The sequence below is a fragment of the Schistocerca serialis genome, unplaced genomic scaffold (assembly GCF_023864345.2).
Source record: "Schistocerca serialis cubense isolate TAMUIC-IGC-003099 unplaced genomic scaffold, iqSchSeri2.2 HiC_scaffold_1353, whole genome shotgun sequence".
Classification (NCBI taxonomy): Eukaryota; Metazoa; Arthropoda; class Insecta; order Orthoptera; family Acrididae; genus Schistocerca; species Schistocerca serialis.
Window position 1 is genome coordinate 2,686,590 of NW_026047573.1, and position 6,000 is coordinate 2,692,589.

The following is a 6,000-nucleotide window of genomic DNA, read 5'->3' on the forward strand; positions in this document are numbered from 1 at the left end:
GAAGTAACCAGCACAAATTTTCTAGGAACTATAATAGACAAACATTTGGCATGGGGGGAGCACATAGATGCACTGTGTAAAAAGATAAACAAACAGATCTTCATCATGCATAAAACAGCTAAGACTGTGGATGATAAAGTCCTCAGATCAATGTATTATGGACTTGTCTTCCCACATTTGTCTTATTCGGTTCATATATGGGGAAATGCACAAGCTGGCTACCTAAAAAGAATATTCACAATTCAGAAAAGGGCAGTGAGATGCATTGCAAAAATACCACCAAGACAGACCTGTAGGCAAGCTTTTGTACACTATAATATTATGACAGTATATTCACTGTATATATACCAAAGCATAATGGTGGTAAGGTCAAGTGATAAACACCTCCTAAATAAAGATGTACACAAACACGGTACAAGAGGAAATGAAAATTACTACATGATAAACAGAAATCTAAAACTGTCTATGACTGCCCCAGAAGAAGCAGGCAAAAGGTTTTTTAATAAACTCCCCAAAATCATTAAAAAAGAAACAGATCTAAAATGTTTTAAAAATCATTTGAAACTATATCTCACAGAGAAATGTATATACAGTTTGAGTGAATACTAAGATGTGTTTAAATATATCATTACTGAAATGTACCTGTAAAAATTATCATTTCTGTATGTTTTTTTTTGATTTGTGTGTACATATAATGTGAAACATGTAAAACCTTTGTATGATTATGGACTATTTCTGTTTAATCATTTGTTTCATTTATATATATATTGAAATCAAGTTTGATGTTAATAGGCTATTGTATGACACACCCAATACTCTCAGCTGGATTTTCAGCTGGAGTCCATGGGCAAAGAATAAATAAATAAATAAATAAATAAATTGTTACCTAGGTGGCATATTAAAGTGTGTGAACATTCATGTGGTAACATCGGCGAGTGCCTCTTAAATATCCTTATCCACTATGGTGTTATGTAAATTCCTCCTTAATGTTTTTATCATCTTCGCTGCTATTATGCAAGTGTTTTCCACCATATTTTATTACTTCTAGGACATAAGCATTTTTGGGAATAATCTATTTAATGGGACTGACAATGAATGCTACGTCTTCCTATAATAATTATTTAAATTGTGAATTGACGCCATCCTCAGTATATGCTTCATTACAGTTTGATCTTAGCTTTGGGATTATTTATTTTCTACAGGATTCTTTTTCTGCTTATATACAGTTTTGCACCCAAAGATGCAGCTGTAAGTGTTGCAAAATTGGTAGTTCCAAAGAATAGAAGGATTTTACAGCTGATATGGTTTCATTTCTCAATATGGTTTCTCATGGCTGTGGTTGCCCAGATAATTCTTTTGTTTAATGACGCAAAGTGTCAGAGGCATTTAACTATTGAGTGATGAATTGTTACCTTACACTTCCACTTCATTTTGGATTGTAGGGTAATTGTCCTCCTCTAAGTGCAGAAAATGCCACACTGTTCCTGTTTATCAGGAATGCAGAGGTTTGCCTACAAACAATGAAATAACTGTTACATAATTTTATTTTTTCAAGGTGGTGATGAAAATTTCAGGTCTCTTCTGTGCTGATGTAAGATGGCTGCAGATATGGCTCCCCAGCAATTTTCGACTGATGTATCAACTGCGAATGACACATTGGGGTTTGATTTATATAGTTAGCTTATCCACTGTATGATTTTCTGACAGCATACTGTAGTATTAGTACTGCTAGTAATACCATACTCGAAAAACGTAGGGTTTGGAACTGTATGTTTCTTCTTCCTTGGGGAAGGAGAGATTGGCTAGGGAAGATTGCAAAAATGGGGCAACTCACACAGATCAGACTGAGAGGACCTGTGTGTTGTGAGGAGAAACTTGTGCAAAGCTCAGTTTGGTTATATTTGCTTATGTGGATCAGTTTTCTGAGAGCTTGCCATGATGTATGTGTCAGTAAATTTGAAATGAGATGCATTTTTGTTTTGGAATTGTGGCTACATGCTGGAATTTTTTAAATTATTAACAAAATTTCATAAATGTATCCCTACTGACCACCCCCAGATACTATTACTTCAGAATTTCACCTATGGAATAGAAGTATTTGAGTAGAAATTATTTCACTTTGTTTTAAAACATTCATTTTTTACCAGTATCTTTAATTCATAAAAGAGATGATAAAACACTTTTATGGATGCATACTTTTTTTCTTTCTGTGGTGGATTGAGGTTAAATTGTAGGTAGTGGAGGACATTCTTCTTACTAGCAAACTATTCATGAGTAGTAGTACTCTTGTAAAAATTGTACCTAACTCTGCACAACAGACTTCATAAGAATAAATGGGTTGTGAAGCTTTTGTTAGTCAACCAAATTTTTAAACAATGCCTGCCCAAAATTCATGTATTGCCATGAGATTTAAATGAGAATGTCATATTGCATTGTTGGCTGAGATATCTCATGGAGTGGATTCAGTTACCTGTATGAAAGGGTGTTTTTCCTCCATCATACTGGCATCTATCTTCATTGGTAGGTGGGATCTGTGTCAGTATTGGATTTATAGTATGTAGGTGAGTGTAATGAAAGCATGTATAGTGTCATGTTTGTGTTGCATGGTGGTGGTGCTGGTGGTGGCAGTGTTTGGAATTTAATGCAGGAATTTAGCACAAATATGGGTGTGCATAACATTCATGCCACCAGCTCTTCTGTCCTTGCTGGCCAGACACTAACATTGAAAATTTTCTCCACACTGGAGATTCAAACAAGTATACCTCAGAGTTGAGCTGTATGATTTTCCACAGGATGGTAGACGTAGCTCTCTGTCACAGTTTGACAGTGGCCATTCATCTTGGTTGACAGCTAGTTGGTAATCTTAACAATATAAAAATCTGAGCAAAGATTGCATCAGAGCTGGTATGTAATATGGCTATTTGCACTTGGGGCTGCACTCCAATGGAGTGGGCAGGGGGCGGGGGGAGGGGGGGGGGGGGGCGGCGGCTGGCGGGCGGGCAGGCATCATAAGCCGTCAGGACTGGAATCAGAAGTGCTTGGTGCTTGGATAGGGCAGGTTTGGCACCGGGACCTAGGCCTCCCGCAGGGTTATGATCGCTGTGGCAACGATTTCGGATTGGGGGGAAGGCATAGCGATGGTCTAAGATATTGCAGAGGTAGGGTGGGCAATGGAACACCATTTTAGGATGGGTGGGAAGTATATTTGGTAGGAAGTAAGAATATCTCATTTCAGGGCATCCTTTGATAGGGCTTTGACACTATATCATTGTGTCCTGAAACAAGGGACATCTTAACAGAGGTTCTTCCCATCCCTCCCAAAGTATTATTCCACGCCCACACAACATCCTAGTTCATCCCTTTGATACTTCCAATCCCTCAACTCTCCACATATTATCTCCATTGGAGACATATGTGCAAAACCTGTCCAATCCACCAAAACAGTGCTTCCAGTCCCAGTCTTGTCACAGGATTATTCCAACCTATCAGAGGATAGGCCACATGTGGAAACAGCTTTGTAATCAGAATCTGAATCTTATTGTCTCATAATGCACAAGTTAAATCATTGATTTTATGTTCAGGAGACTCATCAGCTGATGTTGTTGTTGTTGTTGTTGTTGAAGTCTTCAGTCCTGAGACTGGTTTGATACAGCTCTCCATGCTACTCTATTCTGTGCAAGCTTCATCATCTCCCAGTACTTACTACAAGCTACAACTTACATCCTTCTGAATCTGTTTAGTGCATTCATCTCTTGGTCTCCCTCTACGCTTTTTACCCTCCATGCTGCCCTCCAATACTAAATTGGTGATCCCTTGATGCCTCAGAACATGTCCTACCAACCGATCCCTTCTTCTAGTTAAGTTGTGCTACAAACATCTCTTCTCCCCAGTCCTATTCAATACCTCCTCATTAGTTATATGATCTACCCATCTAATCTTCAGTATTCTTCTGCACCACCACATTTCGAAAGCTTCTGTTCTCTTCTTGTCTAAACTAGTTATCGTCCATGTTTCACTACCATACATGGCTATGCCCCATACAAATACTTTCAGAAACGACTTCCTGACACTTAAATCAATACTCGATGTTAACTTGCCATTGCCAGTCTACATTTGATATCCCCTCTAGTTTGACCATCATCAGTTATTTTGCCCCCCAAATAGCAAAACTCCTTCACTACTTTAAGTGTCCCATTTCCTAATCTAATTCCCTCAGCATCTCCCGACTTAATTCGACTGCATTCCATTATCCTCATTTTGCTTCTGTTGATGTTCATCTTATACCCTCCTTTCATGACACTCTCCATTCCGTTCAACTGCTCTGCCAAGTCCTTTGCTGTCTCTGATTACAATGTCATCGGCGAACCTCAATGTTTTTGTTTCTTCTCCATGGATTTTAATACCTAATCGGAATTTTTTTAAGATAAGTCATAGGGTCAGTATTGCCTCACGTGTTCCAATATTTCAACAGAATCCAAACTGATCTTCCCCGAGATCAGCTTCTACCAGTTTTTCCATTCGTCTGTAGAGAATACGCGTTAGTATTTTGCATCCGTGATTTATTAAACTGATTGTTCAGTAATTTTCACATCTGTCAGCACCTGCTTCCTTTGGGATCAGAATTGTTATATTCTTCTTGAAGTCGGAGGGTATTTCGCCTGTCTCATACATCTTGCTCACCAGATGGTAGAGTTTTGTCATGACTGGCTCTCCCAAGGCCATCAGTAGTTCAAATGGAATGTTGTCTACTCCCGGGGCCTTGTTTTGACTCAGGTCTTTCAGTGCTCTGTCAAACTCTTCACGCTGTATCATATCTCCCATTTCATCTTCATCTACATCCTCTTCCATTTCTATAATATTGTCCTCAAGTACATTGCCCTTATATAGGCCCTCTATATACTCCCTCCACCTTTCTGCTTTCCCTTCTCTGCTTTGAACTGGGTTTCTATCTGAGCTCTTGATATTCATACAAGTGGTTCTCTTTTCTCCAATGGTCTTTTTAATTTTCCTGTAGGCAGTATCTATCTTACCCCTCATGAGATAAGCCTCTACATCCTTACATTTGTCCTCTAGCCATCCCTGCTTTGCCATATTGCACTTCCTGTTGATGTCGTTTTTGAGACGTTTGTATTCCTTTTTGCTTGCTTCATTTACTGCATTTTTATATTTTCTCCTTTCATCAATTAAATTCAATATTTCTTCTGTTACCCAAGAATTTCTACTAGCCCTTGTCATTTTACCCACTAGGTCCTCTGCTGCCTTCACAACTTCATCCCTCAGAGCTACCCATTCTTCTTCTACTGTATTTCTTTCCCCCATTCCTGTCAATTGTTCCCTTATGCTCCCCCTCAAATTCTGTACATCCTCTGTTTTAGTCAGTTTATCCAGGTCCCATCTCCTTAAATTCCCACCTTTTTGCTGTTTATTCAGTTTTAATCTACAGTTCATAACCAATAGATTGTGATCAGAGTCCACAGCTGCCCCTGGAAATGTCTTACAATTTAAAACCTGGTTCCTAAATCTCTGTCTTACCATTATGTAATTTAGCCGAAACCTGTCAGTATCTCCAGGCTTCTTCCATGTATACAACCTTCTTTTATGATTCTTGAACCAAGTGTTAGCTACGATTAAGTTGTGCTCTGTGCAAAATTCTACCAGGCGCCTGCCTCTTTGATTTCTTAGCCCAATCCATATTCACCTATTACATTTCCTTCTCTCCCTTTTCCTACCACCGAATTCCAGTCACCCATGACTATTAAATTTTCGTCACCCTTCACTATATGAATAATTTCTTTTATTTCATCATATATTTCTTCAATTTCTTCATCATCTGCAGAGTTAGTTGGCATATAAAATTGTACTACTGTAGTGGGCATGGGCTTCGTGTCTGTCTTGGCCACAAAACAATGCATTCACTATGCTGTTTGTTGTAGCTTACTCGCACTCCTGTTTTTCTATTCATTATTAAACTGACTCCTGCATTACCCCTATTTTGTATTT